Raw genomic sequence first — 16,665 nt, 5'->3', positions numbered from 1 at the left:
TATTATCTCTTGCCTGAGGCAAAAGAGAGGCTGGTCTCTCTGTTCAGCCATAACAGGAGACCTCACTGATTTTCATTTCAACAGCCTGCAGCCTAAAGAAACCTCTTGCAGGTAACTTAGATCCCACTGAACTCAGAGGGCTTTCAGAGGATTAACATCTCATGTAAAGGACAGTGAAGTCAGTTGTAAGTCACAATATTAAGGAGGTAGCAAGTGGATTCTTTCCCTTCCCCTCAAGTAAACTACTGCCTGTTCTCAGAGAAGTCAGCCTCTGGACATGGCTTATTTTCTAAAAACTGTCAAAGTTCTGGGCTGATCTGAGAGCAGATGTTTTCTCCAGGAAAAATAAAAAATAATACATGGCCCAAACATGTGAACTGTGCAAGACTAACAGCTCTTCCCACTCCCTGAGATTTCTCTCAAGGATCCTTCAGTCAATCAAGATTAAAATCAGCTTGTCTGTTCATCGTGCAAGAAATCAAACAGAACACATCATCCAACTTCCATCTACTTACACATATACTGTTCATTTCACCTGATCCCTTCCAAAGAAGGCACAGCCCATCCTTGTAGCACACGAAATGTATGGGTGCTCTTTAACACAACCCTCAAGAAGTCCTCTTACAGAAAGCAGAAGGAGGAATTTCCCGTGTTCAGATGCAATCTGCTTCAGTCATCTTGCTGTAAAGCTGTTTCAGTGTTGCCAAAACCCAAACACTCAAGTTAGGCTGTTGGATTTCTAAGTCATGATTTTGGCATTCTTATTTTCCTTTTAGCTTCTGAATGCTGGAGAATGACAGAAACCTTTGTCTCTACTTCACCTGTGGACTGGAATATCAGTTTCTCAAAAAATGAGATTCTCAAATTATAACAATAGTTTTGAGACCTGAGACTTCATTCAAACCATCGCAGAAATCTAAAGACCTGACAATAGTGCTGCCTCGTATGCCTAATGGTGCTTAAAAATGCCTATGTCAGCCTTCAGCAGAGGCACTGGTATCTTCCACGAGGACATGTTCATGATGAGGGGGAAGGGCTTACTCTTCCATGCCCAAGATAGATTTCATTTTGTTTGTTTGTTTGTTTTTAAGTTATTTCAGAAGCAGGAGAGATAAATAAATGGGAAAATGTAGATGTCTCAAGTTTTGCTGCTGTAGGAATTGAAGTCAGTGCATCACATCTCTTCCTCTGGTTGAGGAGAGAAGTGAGCTTGGTGTTTTCCCAAATTCCCTCCCTTCTCTCTAACACTTTATGTTTCATCTATTAGATAAAGCCTGCTTCTTCATGTAAATCCCCTTAGCACATCAACGACATACATGTTAGTCTTAGCTGGGCTGGGGGAGTGCTGGTCAGCAGAAGTTGCTACATACATTTATAAGACTGGAAGGGCTTCCATGCCAACCCAGTTTCTCTTAGCACAGGCTGTTGGCTGATACAGCACACACACATTGCTCATGCTGCTTTTTCAGCCATGATTTTCCTAGAGCCTACTGTATGACATTGGATAACCTCTCTTTTCTGGAGTAATCTCTTCAGAGATATACTGGGCTCAAGGCCACGCTGCACAACCAATACAGGATGGAGAATCTGTGTTTGACATCATAAACTATAGGACCCGCAGTAAAACTTGTTGCTGTTAAGCACCTAACTTTTATTGGTGGGATTATAGAATTCTGAATACATAAATACCTATGATAATAAAGGTTAATCAGAGATACATAAATAATTGGAACCATCTGAAAATAGGTTGTCTGCACCTCTACTTCCAGTATGAATGTAAAGATTAAAACAAGGAGAAACTTTAAAGACTTTCTGTAGCTGTTTTGACTCTGTTTTAACTCACAGTTCTCCATATCAGAGAACTCTACAGCGTCCTTGAAGTGGCTTGTAAATCCTATTGCAAATAAAAGTGTACTACACTTCCAATTCCTATAAAAACTTCTCAAATCTCCAAGTCCTAAAACCAGTTACATCCATTACCTGGGTCTCTTCACAGAGTTTAGTCCATCTTTAAATTCTTCACGGCAAGAATTCTTTCTCACCTAGGTCATTTATAGAAGGGCAAACACTAGGGAAGCAGCTGTTTATTCTGTTGGCAAAGCAACAGATGAGTTTAATAGTTTCACCAGTGTGATATGCTCCAGGGCAAGTACCAGCTAGGAAATCAAGACACCTGGTCTCAGTGCTCTGCTCTGCTATAGAATCCCTAAGATGCAGCATGCAGTTCTTCATCTACGTGTTCTTGTTTTCTTCCATCTCTTAAGACTTCTCTATTCCTATTCACCTTTTTACAATGCTTTCAGAGCTGTAGAGGTACAAAATACTATTATTCTAGAAAACACAGGTAAAAAAAAAATCAGGATATGCTGTAATTTTAGTGAAAGTCAAAGCCAGAGCTCCTTTGAATCCCAAGAAAAGAGATTTTATTCTTTTTGACTAAAATTTACTTTTGCAGTCTTCATAACAATAAAGGTAAGTATTCAGTGTGTGCCTCAGTCCTTTGTTTATAAAGATTAGCCAGTAAAAAGTATAGATAAAGGTATGTATAAAATTAGGTAATATTTTTCTGTGCCAGAAGGATAATTAGACGTGGAGAGTATTTTCTCCCTAACAGTTATTTCACTTATTTCCCCAAATTACAGCATATCTTATCTCTCTCTCTCTCTCTGCTGCAGTTGTTTGTTATGAAGTGCAGGCAGTGTGTAAGAAAGTCTCAGCTCAGTCTGGGCAACCAAGGAAGGGAAGAAAGCTGAAGGAAAGCAACAACTTGCTTCGATAATGATTAACTCTCTCCATTGTTCCTCTCCCTAGGCATGATCAGAAAGAAACTCCCTGCTTCATTCAAGGTATTAAATAAAGGATCTGCACTTATTTGACTGAATTCAATACGGATATGAGATGACTTGGCTTCCCCCAGAAATGCCCTTTTTTTCATTGTATTTACTTTAAACACAAAAAATCTTAAAAGAGGATATTATGATAAATCACACAGACTGTTTGGAAATCCTCTGAGTAGCGGTGCTGTGTATTCACTAAGTAAGTCTTGGGATCCAGTCCAATTACTCTGTAGCTCTCTGAATTACTTAGAAATTGCTTCTCAGTCGCTGCCTTGCTGCTCTACAGCAGAGAATATCAGGTGAGACCGGAAGGCACACAGTGTTATCAGTGTGCTTTGTCCCCAAGGGGAGCATGTGGCAAATCACACAGCTCATATAGGCCTGCAGCACACAGGGAACAGTTGGCAAAGATGATCTCTGTATGTATGAGCCTCCTGATACAACTCCTCAGTCCCACACTGAACACATCACAGATGACGTAGGCACAAACCCATGAAAGTCAGCAAAGGTGTGTCACTGTCCACAAAGTCAAATTAAACTTAAACGATGACAGTATCTTTTGGAAGATTAGGGGGAAAAAACAACCAAACAAGGGAAATAAATAAAAACAAACTCAAAACAAAACAAAAGTCCCCAGAAAAACCAAAACATATGGACACACAAAAAGACTCTCATTTTTAGTTATTACCTTAGTCCCAACATTTCTAGTGATAGAGGCATTAATTTAATTTACAAGTAAGATTAGTCCTAAAATTGATGAAATATGCTGCAATCAGGTCCATAAACTGTTGTGGACTGAGGTACAGTCATTCTTCCATGGCCTTTACTTGTATAAAGCACCAAACTTATGGGTGTCATCCCTCCCAGAACACACTGTATGTGAAAACTGCTGGGGTAATGAGCTTTTCTCCCTCCAGCACCACTTAATAGCTTCACCATACCACCCTAAAGGCTAGAGCAGCAAGTCACCTCTCTATTTCTCTTCTTCTGCGTCTTGCTTGTCATGTCTTCTGTTGCAAGAGGAGCTTTATCTTTGTGGTAGTAAAATTAAATGTTGCCTGTATGGCTGAAAGCTTTAATCTGCTAATACCTTTTTGAATTACAGAAAATGATGGTATTCCACTTTGAATGTTGTTGAAAGAAGAACATGTCACAAAGATGGAACAAGGTCACACACAAATTTCATGAGCCAGGGAAAAACTCTAACCTTTGGAGACCAAAATATGTGACATTATAAAGGGAATCAAGAATCTGCTGTTAGGTTCCCTCTTTCACGTGGAAAACAGTACGTGCCTACAAATGTTCTGTTGCTGTAGGACAATATAGAACATATTGGCATTTTGCTTCTACAGTGAAAAGACCATAAAAAAGCTAAAGACTTGTCTTCCTGAAACTAGTAAAAATATTTATGGGGAACAAGATGAAGAACGTTCAATCCATCTAGAGTTCATAGAACAACAGAAAGAAAAGATCTCAAAGTAAGGAGCTGAGACATGCTAGTTTCTGAGACAAAAGGCAGAGTGTCTGAATCTCCTGATTCCATCACAGATTCACCAATGCAAATTCTAAAGCCTGCAAAAGTCTGCAGTATTTTTCAGCAACTATAAGGTGAGCTCATCAATAGACCAATATGCACACACATCACAGGTCTGTGTTATCCTTCACTCTATGCAAGGGCATCACTAAGGTGATCTGGTAGAAAAAGAACATGTCAGAGGAGAACTCAAAGCAGGGTGTGCTCTTATTTCCTGCCAGCTTTGATCTTATACTTCACTGTTCTTCTGGCCATCTGGGCACAGCGAAGAAAACTGAGCGGAAAGCTGAGCATTAATGACATAAGAAAAGTTGGAGATGCTGATTTGTCTGAGTCAAAAGCTTTCTCTAGGTCTTTACAAGCTAATTAAATGCTGTATTTTGCAAGCAGGAGCAAGTCAAAGCAGTAAACTACTTCACCAGTGCAGTAAACTACTTCACCAGTACTTAGCACGAACATCATTCATTACAAATATAACAGCAAAAGCTGCCACTTTTTCATAGAAAGGAATACTGCATTAAGAAACCTTCTTTAAAAAGCAAGAACCCTTTCTACTTCTATCTGTCAATGACCACATCTTAGGCAATTCATTACATATATTTGTCCAAGACTAAATCTCAGGAACACAAGCCATTCCCTTTCCCAAAAAGCACATATGGATATCTATGATGGAAATAAGCCAGTGCACCAGACAGCCTTCTCCTGTCACCTTTCAAAATGAACTATTGTGACTCTGTTGATAATAAATCTCTATACATATAGAATAGTATGCTTGTTTCTATTTTGCTTTGGAGAGGTTCACTCCAATATTGGTTTCATTCCAAATTCAAAACCGCTCTTCAAACAGAACCTCAGCCCTTCACACATTTCTAAGAGCAAGCACTACAGAACAACATTTGCACACCACAGTTTCATGTTTCCTGTGATTGCTTTCTTTATGCCTCTTAGTGCCTGTAGTCCTTTTCTTCTCTGTCTACTGAAGGTTTCAAACCACGTGATAAATGACTTGCTGAAATAAGGCCAGGGAGAATGAGTAATTACAATTCTCTTCTTCCCTCCCATTTTGCCACTGTACTATTAACATGTAATTAGGAGTCTAATTTTTAGTTAGGTGTTTAAAAAAGCCTGAAGCAAAGGGTTTTAAATTATTAATGAGCCATTTTTTAGAAGGCAAACTGAAATAAGTGTACTCTCCTCTTCACATATTTAATGATCATAATGGTTTAACACATTATTCTTCAATTACTAAGGACAGGTTTGCAGTGAAAGGCAGTATTTTCTCTAATTAGAGGTACTAAATTTCCCTTACAGCCATGGTGGTCTCCAGCTATGAAAACTACCTTCACTAAATGTCAGTCTTAAACCACATAGGGGAGGACATTTTTCAAATGCAGGAATGTATCATTATGCCTGTACTCCTGTTTTTTCCACTGTTGGTGCCAGAGATGCTTCTTGGTTATCAAATACTTATTTATTAAAGCACTTATTAAACACAAATGTGATAGCAACAAAAATTGCTAAACACACACAAAAATTCATGCAACCATAGGAGTCTGTTGCTTGTCTGATATCCTGTAACCAGTTTGGAAGCTATGTTCTTGTTAGATTCTAGTGGCAACAGGAAATTTCAACATCAAGAGAAGGCCTACAAAGGCGCTGATGCATGCTCAGCAGGACTTAGGATCCGCTAAGGACAGTGATCCAAGAAGTGGATTCTCTATCATTTCTTCAGATTTGTACTTAGAAACTATCTAGGGTACCAAAATTCTGATTGTAACAAAATATCAGCTTTCAGTTAAGAAAGAGATTAGCAGAAAACAAAGGTAAACTCTGAAGTCTGCCTTGGGCTGAACTGATGTGACAGTGTCAGCACATATGGGGTACTGGCAAGTGTATGCTGCTAACTACAGACAAACCAGAGTAGTGTGGACTGATCTGGAAACCTTGGAAACAGTAGCATGAATAAAGTACAGTGCATCCACCCAAACTGGTTGGAAACAACCAGCCTAGGTCCAGATATTGACACTCATACGACACCACACACAGGTAAATAGATAAAATTTGCAGCACTGCTTTCAGACCCTTAGTGGTAACTCTATATCGCACAGTACTGGATGGACTTAATATATCAAATGTTCTCTGTCTTGAAGAATATGCTATGCCACCTTTTACAGCATCTGTATGACTTCTGGCAGTCAATAACTTGGCCCCTTGCACGAGTTCTGCAAGGGGATTATTTCCCTATCTGCTTCTCTGTGGCCCCTGAAAACACATTCCCTTGAGCTTCTCTGAGCACAGCATTAAAAAAAAATGGAAAATAACTATCCATAACAATTACTGGAACCTACTGAAGAAATGTTATTAGCATAAGGACCCCTGCTAAGGTAAGAGGAAGACCCTTCTGTAAGACAGCTAAGTTCAGAGCAGCTCCAAGCCATCAAAGAAGGGTCATGAACACTTTTATCATGAGCAGCCTATGGGACCAGATGAGCATAAATCAGCCTTATCTTCTTACCATCAGGGATGCAGCATGTATAACTGCAGATATTAGGGAATTTTCTAATTTCATTGTCACTCTTACAGATAGCAGCATGCTTCTTTGAGTGTTCCCTTCACTCAGAGTGCCCTATGACCAAAAGGGCCTTGCTATCAATCTTACAGCTGGTTGTGTTCTTAGAAGGAAAAAAACCCAACTCAAAGTAAACTTCTTCACTCAAGCAAACTCAAGAACTAATTGTTAAGGTAGCATATTATGCCACAAAATTTATGAGAAAACCACACATTAGAGCTCCCAAAGCAATATAAAAAGTAATTTCAAAAGGTTTATTAGCCAATATGTATAGTTCATTATGGGAACTGATTTCGAAACCATCTTTGGGGTACATGCCACAAAGTTCCACAGGGACCTATCCTAAGTATAGGACTATTTGATGCTTTCCTTAATGAACTGGCTGATGAAAAAGACAGTAAGATTATTAATTTTGCAGGTACATCAAGCTGGGAGCAATTGCCAGTATGCTGAGGATACAAATAGAATTTAAAATTATCCTAAAAAAAAAAAAAAAAGGCAAAGGAGAAGTCTGAAAAAAGGAGAAGATGCAAATTCAGCGGGTAAAATGCAGGTTAGCATGCTGAGGCTAAGAAAAAACAACTAGAAAAATACCCTGTGAGAATAAATGGGGTAAAAGGACACTGATGCACATTTCTGAGCAAAAGGATCTCCAGCTCCAGATGTCTCAGAACACCTAACACCCTCCTCCATAATGCCATAAACTGGCAAAACCAAACTAAACCTCAAGCAAGTAATGCAAGGTAGATCAGTAGTCATCACCACCTGCTCAGTTAAAGCATTAGGTTATGAACCAGAGCAGGCATGTGAAACTCTTAAGTTACAGCCTTTAGTTGTGAAACATTCAAAGGTTAAAATATGGTTGTTCTTGGCTTCTTTAGAAATACACTGCAAAGCCTGCCATTTTCAAAAACATTCACCTAGTGACCAAGAATTCAAACAGCAATTAAAAGGTAATCCCCATAGACCTGCCATAACAGAAAATTCTAAGTTATATAGCAGGAATAAGGAAATGATGGCCAGCACAGGCAAACCCTTTTCTGGATCTGAATCTATTAAGACAGCTGAACATGTGATAAAAAGATGAGGTGCTGCTCAAGGATGGTGAGTTAAACATTTTTTTTCTTCTAACTGTTGTTAAAATATGCTAGCATTTTTGTTTCTTCACATTCTGCATTAAAGAAATGTACCATAAGTACAATAACCTGACTTGCATACTGATTTATTCTCTATGGTGACACAATTCCAGAAAAGGACGGGAATTCCTAGTAAACAAAAATTAAGGATGGAGTGATGATCTATTCATCTCATTGTGTGGGTGTTTGCAATCAGTGCCAGATGTCATCTCTCTTCCCTTCTCCCATATCTCAGAACCACATAACACAAGAAGGACTGACTTAACCCCTCCCTCCTTCCCCCCTTGCTCCAGGAAAAGCAGCTCATACCACATGCATGTCCTAAATCTTGTTCTTGGAAAGATGGGCTGGTAAAATATTAAGCATTAACTAGTAGATATTTAATTCTCTCTCCCCTATTATTTACAGATACCGTGGATTTTACAAGGAGACTCTAGGGCATACCCTTGCAGCAGAGCACAATCTGGCTCATGTAATAAAGAATGGGTAGGATATCCCCCAACTCAGGTCCCCAGACCCATCCTCCTCCCCCGTTATTACTGTAGTGGTATCCTGCTGTCTTTCAACTCACTCTACTGTAAAATATTTTCAGCAACACTATTTTTGCCTCATTTTCCCTTTAAGCAAAGACCAGGAAAGTCACTCATTTTTCAGAAGTTTGGTTTTCAAAAACCACACTTGTCACCTTTTCACAAAGAATTATTTTTCCTGTAACCAGTGCCAAGTAATTCCTAGGCACATTAGTACAGAAGCTCATTGGGATTCATATGTAAAAATAATGTTATGTTTAATAATTTAGTTAGAGAACACTGTCATCTCTGTAAATGTTTCCTGAAGTCCTTGATTATCAACATTTATGTTGTTGCAATTAACGATAAACATTCTTGAGGGTTTTGCTGACATAAATATGAGCTGTTTAAGCAAATTACTCCCCAAAAGCACAGATTTCAGTGGTGAGTTTTTGTCCTGCAGATGTTTTATCTTGGCACTAGTCAACCACTCACCATTTTCTGCCAGCTTCAGTGATCCAGAGCATCTGCTCTCAGTTTTTGGCACAGGAAAAAATGTATAACACTAAAATTCACTAGGAATCACAAAACTGTGTTACCAGCTTTGAAAGGTTACTGTTGTATTAACAACTGAAGGTATTCCACTATTTTGGGATGTTGCTTTGGCCTTACACTTCCTTAGCTGAATAAAATCTTCATTACAAACAACAGCTGCTGCTTCATTTCCTTGAATGAAGACCACGTCTATCCAAATAAATTCAGCAAAATCATCAAAATCATATAAGTAAAGGTGAGCAAACACATAAATCTTTTCAGGACTGCAGCAGCTATACAATGTTCATCCAACCTCATGTTCCTGGCTATCATGGGACAAGAAATCAAATCTACATATGTACCTCTGTGGGCAAAAAACCCAGGAGGATTATTACAGTGGTTACTAAACTTCATCATTCTTCTATGAACTATGACTCATGTTTTAAGCTGAATTTTATTACAGACAGTAGTTTAATCAAATAGTAAAGGTATGATGCAAGTCAGCTGCTTGACTTTTACCAATTTTAATATTCCAAAGTAGGGAGGGAAAAAGTTGATTTCTCCAGAACACTGGTGCTCAGTGATCACAGATATCACTAGAAATTCTTTGAGTAATGGTCCCAACCCTTTCCCCTTTTTAATTCCCTTGCATAATTTTAACAAAGGAAGCATCAGGCATAACATTTGGTCCCAAACAGATCTGCTGGACATGCTCCTCATTCCACTGATTGGCACATGCAAATAAACATGAACATCCGTTGGATCTTCAGCTCTCAAAAAAATATATCATTTACTTCCAATTAGATATATTCTGGTAGTTTACCATAGTAAAGAAACATGCATCTACAGCAAATTCATAGCAATGCAACTCTTAGTCACCCAAATGTGGAAATGAGGTCATTAAAAGGCTGATAATGCTTTCTAAATACTATGCTAACAAGACAACAATCCTTTTTATATTTTATAAAAAAATCCAAACAAATTTATAACAAACAAACAAAATATGCGGCTTTGTTTGTAGAAACAACAAAAGTGCAGCTACAAATATAACCCAGAATACTTAAAAAAATTATCTTATTCAGGCTCTTCCCTGGTTTGCCATCTTCAAGACTTAGCATCCAACCCACTCTCAGTTCAGACTGGGTCCTGAATTAAGTCAGGGAGTTGTAACTAAAATGAAATGGATGGAATTAATGTATGAGCTCTAGCAAATCATGCTCTTGCAGTTTACATCATCATTTTACCCAGCAGTCCACCCACCCTTAGAGAACAATAGGATAAAATAAACGCATCTCAATGGTTTCATCTCATGCTTTGGCATCTTAGGTTGAACTCATCACTTTTAAGCTGCCAGAGTTGTGCACGAGGATACTGTGCTAAACATACTCTGGGGCTGATAGTCTTTCACAGAGGACTAGTGTAAGCTAAAGCCTCCCAGTGACCTCTTCCAGAACCCTACGTGAAAGCTCTAAGGCAACTTCAGCTGCAGTAACAGTTCACAGTTTTGAGGTCTACCCAGTGACCCCTTCCAGTGTTCCCCGAAATCCGTACAAAATCTCACTGGCTTTAAGGACAGGAGCAAGCCACCAGCCTCTGATATTATCACAGGAGTGGTTCAAAGCCACAGAAAGCAAATGTGATTTTGCCTCACTGTTGATTTTTCATCTTCTTGCTTATGCTGCTGCCACCCTGCATTCTTAGCATGAGTAAATCATTATCAGCAACACCCACATAAACTTAACTAATTAAAAAACACCTTGCCACCCCAAACTTCATGTCTCAGGTTTCACTACATTGCCCAATAGAAACAATTGGGTATTATTGATCAGACAATAACCGATTAGTACAACTGCTATACATCATAATCGTTCAAATGGTAAGTATCGTTTTAAGATTTTTATCTCTCACAGCTAAAGTCAGCTATTTAACTGCTATAGTCACTTTATTTTCCAAGAAAGCTCTTAATGTTTATCTGAATATTTAAATACATTACTTCCACTGCAGCTCAACACGTTGGACTGTAAGATTTCAGTATTTCAACACTGTTTGGTGTTCAGCTTTGTTGGAAACGAATTTGGAATTGCATACACCACAGTAACACTGTAGTCCAGTAGCCATGTAATTTAAACTCCATGAGTCATTCTGCTCATTCAGCAATGTGCACTTCCTAGGTGGCCACTGCAGAGCTTGGCACTTGGAACCAAGTAACTGTGATGCAGTTTAACAACGCAGTGCATCCTGCTGCTTAAGTGCTCAGCTTGATGTTCAAAATACAAGCAAATGTGCAGAGGAAAAATGGGCAAACAGCTTAGGTAGAATACAGAAATAAATCTAGTTTCTGTGATAGGCCTTAGATAGGAGCTGAACTCTGGAGGTTCAAGCACAATTTTGTTGACCATTCCTATCACAGCATTCATGGTTTATTTTCATGCATCCCTATACCCGCTGATTCAAGTAGAGAAAGGAAGCGAAGCCTTCAAATGAGAGAATACACACATAGGGGATTATGCCCTGGTTGCCAGTCTGCCTGCTTTGTTTCTTTCCAGTGCTTCTGTGCTCTTTGCTGAAGCTGATAATGTTACCACAGAAGCTGCAATAGGTACCTTAATATTCTAAGAGATCACAACTAAGACTTTTATTGCGGTACTTCACTTTAAAAAGAGAGCCTAAATATGGGAGCCTAACTACACAAAGATTTGTGTAGAAGGGTTAATAATACAGTCACTACGTTTCTATGACAGAGGCAGCAAGTTCACATGCCATGAGTGTGTATCTTTTGATGACGCACTACACAAACATTACGCTCACTTGTTAGTCACATTTGTAGGATTCCTTGTGCTAGTGGGAAATTTTGTGGCTTGCCAACAACAGATATTTCTGAAAGATCTCTCCTCCCAAGTCCTAAGACGCACAACGACACACACACACGCAGAACTGAGTAATTCGTACACAGATGTTTTTCATTAAATTTCATCTTAAAAATGGCTCATGACAAAAAATACCAGAGCAGAATGCAAGAGTTACAGCTGTGAGGAACATCCTGGAACTCATGATAAATTCATAGCCCATATTCATAACCTGATGATGGGAAGTAAACAAACCTTTTTAAGGAAAAGAATAGAAAACAAGGCAGTCACATGTACCATGTGCATTTATTTCTAGAAAAGTTAAAAGTAAAAAGTGGGAAGTAAACAAAAACATAACACCAATAAAGTGTTTGTGGATGTAAAGGATGAACGAGAAGGCAACAACAGTGAAACTAACAAAGAAGTGATGTAGGTGATGGGAGACTCCAGTCAACAATAGTTTACACCAGCTGAGCATACAATCTGTTGTCCTTTCAGTTTTGGAATTGAAGAAACCTACTACAGGTGCTGATTAAGATCCTCAAGACCCTCACAACTGAATGCATGAATTTGAAGCCTTGTGCCTATTCAAACATTAGTGAAACAGCTAGAGGTGAAATTCACTTTGAATCACTTCTTTTGTCCTATCAGAAATTTGAAGATTTTTTTTTAAATGAATCGAAATGTAAACTGGAAATACAGGTAAGTGAAAAATTGAAAATACAAAGTATCTCCAGAAATACATTACTAAAAATTATTCTAGCATGTAAATATTAATTTGAAAAAAAACAATTCTCTTAGTTAAACAGAGATGTTTTGAACTCATTGGACACAAAATTGCTTCCACCACATCTACTGCACTAGGTCTGAAAATTGTATTTTGATGTTATTTGCCCATTCCTTCTGTCTGACTCAGAGTAAACAGATAGGGCTTCAGTGTATACGTGAAAGGGCAGATAGGACCAAGACCAAGGTAGGAAAGAAAGGGTCATGAATATTGTAGTTCAGAGAGAAAGCCCCAAGCATGGACTTTACAGGACTTTTGAGACACCAAAATTCTGTCTATGTGCTGCAGACAGCTCTAACACTGTCTTAAGCTGGAGACCAGTTTGGTGCCAAACTCTACCTTTCTGTGACTTGTGAAGCCAAGTTTTCAGACTTCACTCAGATCAAAATATTTCTTTTCAGTTCTCACAGCACAGAGTGAGTTTCTCAGACAAAGAGTTTGACAAAATTATTGCTAAATATTTTCTCCAGCTGCAAATTTTCATTATACAAAAACTCTCAAACCTTTTCCAGCCAGTTATAAATTGAAGTTACAGTATTTAATCCCACAGTAACTTAATAATATGGTAGTGTAAATTAAGTATAATCCATAAAACCCTAACATTTTAGTAATTTTCAATTGTCCTTGCATTCTAAAAGTAACAGTTGTAAGCATATTAAAGTTTAAATTATAATTAATGTTGCAAGAAATATAGTGAATTTTGTAGCTCATCTAAACCTTATCAGCTTTTTTAGTGAGTTAATGTGCTGTTAGGGAATATCTTCAACATGAATTTGATCATAAAAATTATGCTACTCATGAGATCTGAAGCTACTCAAGCTTGTTCTAATTAACGCAAGATCTGGCTAAAGTTTATGCCACAAAAAACCCTTTACAGTTTATTGCAGTTCGTGGTGTTTGAAATGGAATGACAGAAGACTAGAAAAGGAGAACATGAACAAAGTTTTATTCACGAATCTGTGAACATCCACTTAACACAGGACTAGGATATTTGTGTTTCATTTTCACTGTCTCTGGCTTTCAATGCTGTGGACTTGCAGAATTCCTCTCCATCCTCATCAATTTATCTTATCCACCCTAAGCTCTACAGATCAGGGATATGACCAAGTGAGGATGTGATTGTGTGACATTTGACTGCTCCTGCAAGGTCACGTATTTCTGACCCTTTCTGTTTGGTTTTACTCCATGGCAATCTCATTTGATCATGCCCTACACCTCCACTGTGATATCAATTCTCAGTAAGCTGCTACACTTACTGGGATGTCTGTTGAAACAGTCAAGGATTTAACTGTTGACTAAAGGGGTCATGGCTCCCATTTTCTCTCTCATGGCAAGTTGCAATTCTATTTATAGTACAATGGGATCTATCCCTAACTTCAGTGTGATATAAACTGTTCTGCCTTCTCCTTGACAGTTGCCTTGAAAAATGAGGGACACACTAAGTCAGGGCCTTAGAAAACTGCTGCAATGCCACATATAATCATGCTGAAAATTCTCACACCCATCTTTCCTGACCCATCTACAGAATTTTTCCAAAAATCAGTAAGCCTGAGTTGTTGTTACTGCATATGTTTGTAGTAACCCCTAATCACAACTCATTGAGCAGCAGTTTGTTGAGCCTGGATGACAATTAAACCACTAATCATCAAACAAAAACAGATGACCAATAGCAAGCATTTCAATAATGAGCTAAATTCCCACTATGAATAGCTCAGTCAGAGAATGTTTGTGTAAAGCATTAGTTGTAAGCTTCCAAATTACTAATATTTTTTGAAGGTATACAAAAAATGGAGTCAAATATGCTGTATCATTTCCAGTTAAAAGCTTGATTTAATTTTTTTTTCTTTTAATAAAAAGCTAAAGATTTTTGCTCTTTATTCAGGAATTCCACTGGTGACAAGAATATGTTGTGGGTACAGACTTCAGTAAAAGCTGAGTAAGGGTCTTCAACAGAGAAACATTATGGAGAGAAAAAAATAAGATTAAATAGTGCAATATAAGTTTACGATATAATCCAAGGCTGATTGAAAACTGCAGAAAGATCCACCTTACGGGTATCTTCTTTTCCTTTTGATCTCAGATGGAACAAATCTATTTGATTTAATTATGCAACTGAAAGCTTACTATCTCAAAGTACTTGGTTTATAGCCCTAATTCCCAAGCCTCTAACATATTTGTGAAGTATTATCAACACTTGGCTACAGTTTCTACCCATTCATTAGTTTGTTTGCTGTGGTAATTTGTATGTAGCTACTAAGAAAAAGCACTAGATGCTCTTGAAGTGGCACCAGACAAAAACAGAGGCAAGAAATATGAAGGCTGTGCAGAAAACATCACTGAGAGAAGGTGTGAAGTGATAGAAAATCACCCATATACAACATTCATCAAGGCTGTAACTAAAAAGCACAAAGAAAGTAATTCATCTTGGTAAGAACATAAAACAAGAAGAATGTAAAGTAAATACCAATAAACTAAACTGTGATTACAATATCTGGACCTTGGAAAATAGCCTGTTTGAGAAATAAAGTATATCAGAGCATGACTTCTCCTAAAATCTAGAATCAAGATTTACAAATCAGTCAAATAAATCAGTCTATTTTTATTAAAAAAATAGATATTTACATCCAAAGTAGAAAGTATTGAGTTTCAAACCATCTGTATGACAGTAATGCTACTTATAAATCAGGTACATGAACTATCTATTATTTTCTACACTTATAAATCAGTCACACTCACAAAGCACTTGCCTGACTGGAAAATCATTCACTTGATTAATAAATCATGTGCCACCAGAAGCATATATTACTGATATGAGTCATATATCTTTTGACCACTAGGCCCATTTAATAAATCAGAAATTCTACACCAAGTGCTTGTAAATGCTCACTTATGAACAGTTTAGCAATCCAATACCAACACAGAATCCTCTAACACAGACACACACATACACAAAATTGTAAAGCCATAGAGATGAGATTTGTTTGGTTGGGTCTTTTAGTAAAGCTAAAGCTTCACTGTATCCCCTGTTCTACTTGCCACTGCATAATAAACTAGGACTCAGCTTACATAAAACTAGAAAACATTTTGATGCTTGGAGGGTTGTCAAAGTGGGGGTAGGAGGCAGTGGGGAGGCAGAGAAGTGAGTGAGATAGAAAAGTTCTTGATCATGCTTTTTTATACTTCACACAAAATTGGAAGTCAAAATCTCTGCTACCTCATTCTAAAACCTCTTGTGGATTTATTTTGCCTCTGCCCCCCGCCTTTCTCTAAACTGTTGTAGGAAATATATTTACAGTATTTTTTAAATTGTCATTATGAATGCGTTAAGTCATTAGAAGAATTCATTTAGAAACTGCTGCATTATAAAACATTTATTTTAATAAGAATAAACTATAAGGTGAATAAGTTTTTCTAAGGTTAAGAGATGATGTGATATGATAAACTGTACCTCAGAGGTTCTCAACAGAAAGGTGAAAGGCAGTTCTTAAATTGAGAAGGGCTTTTGTTACACTGCATCTGTTTAGTAGACCTCTGTTGGGTCCAAGTGATTTCTAAACAGTTCATAAATATGGCTGTGATGATCAAAATAAACACTTGCATCAAGACAGAATAATAAAACCAAGTAAATTCTTTACTTGACATATTCTGGAGATAAGCAAAAGTGTCATTTGATGTTGTCAGCTTGAAGTTTACCATAGCAATTCCCACAGAGAATTACAACAGAAAAAAAATTCTACAATTCTAAACGCTGTGTTCTAAAAGCAGAAGTAAAATTCCTAATTAAGAAGAAAGAGATCTTATGTAATCTAGAAAAAAAAAAATTTCAGATTGAGGTAAATAGTATACTTTGGTAGATCTGAAATTATTGTATTCCAACTCAGCTTGGCCACTAAACTGGATGACTCATTACTCA

Source organism: Empidonax traillii, unplaced genomic scaffold, assembly GCF_003031625.1.
Source record: "Empidonax traillii isolate 1590-97213 ecotype Southwest subspecies unplaced genomic scaffold, ASM303162v1 scaffold121:size1714817, whole genome shotgun sequence".
Taxonomy (NCBI): Eukaryota; Metazoa; Chordata; class Aves; order Passeriformes; family Tyrannidae; genus Empidonax; species Empidonax traillii.
The sequence above is the reverse complement of the archived record's forward strand: the minus strand, read 5'-3'. Positions refer to the sequence as shown.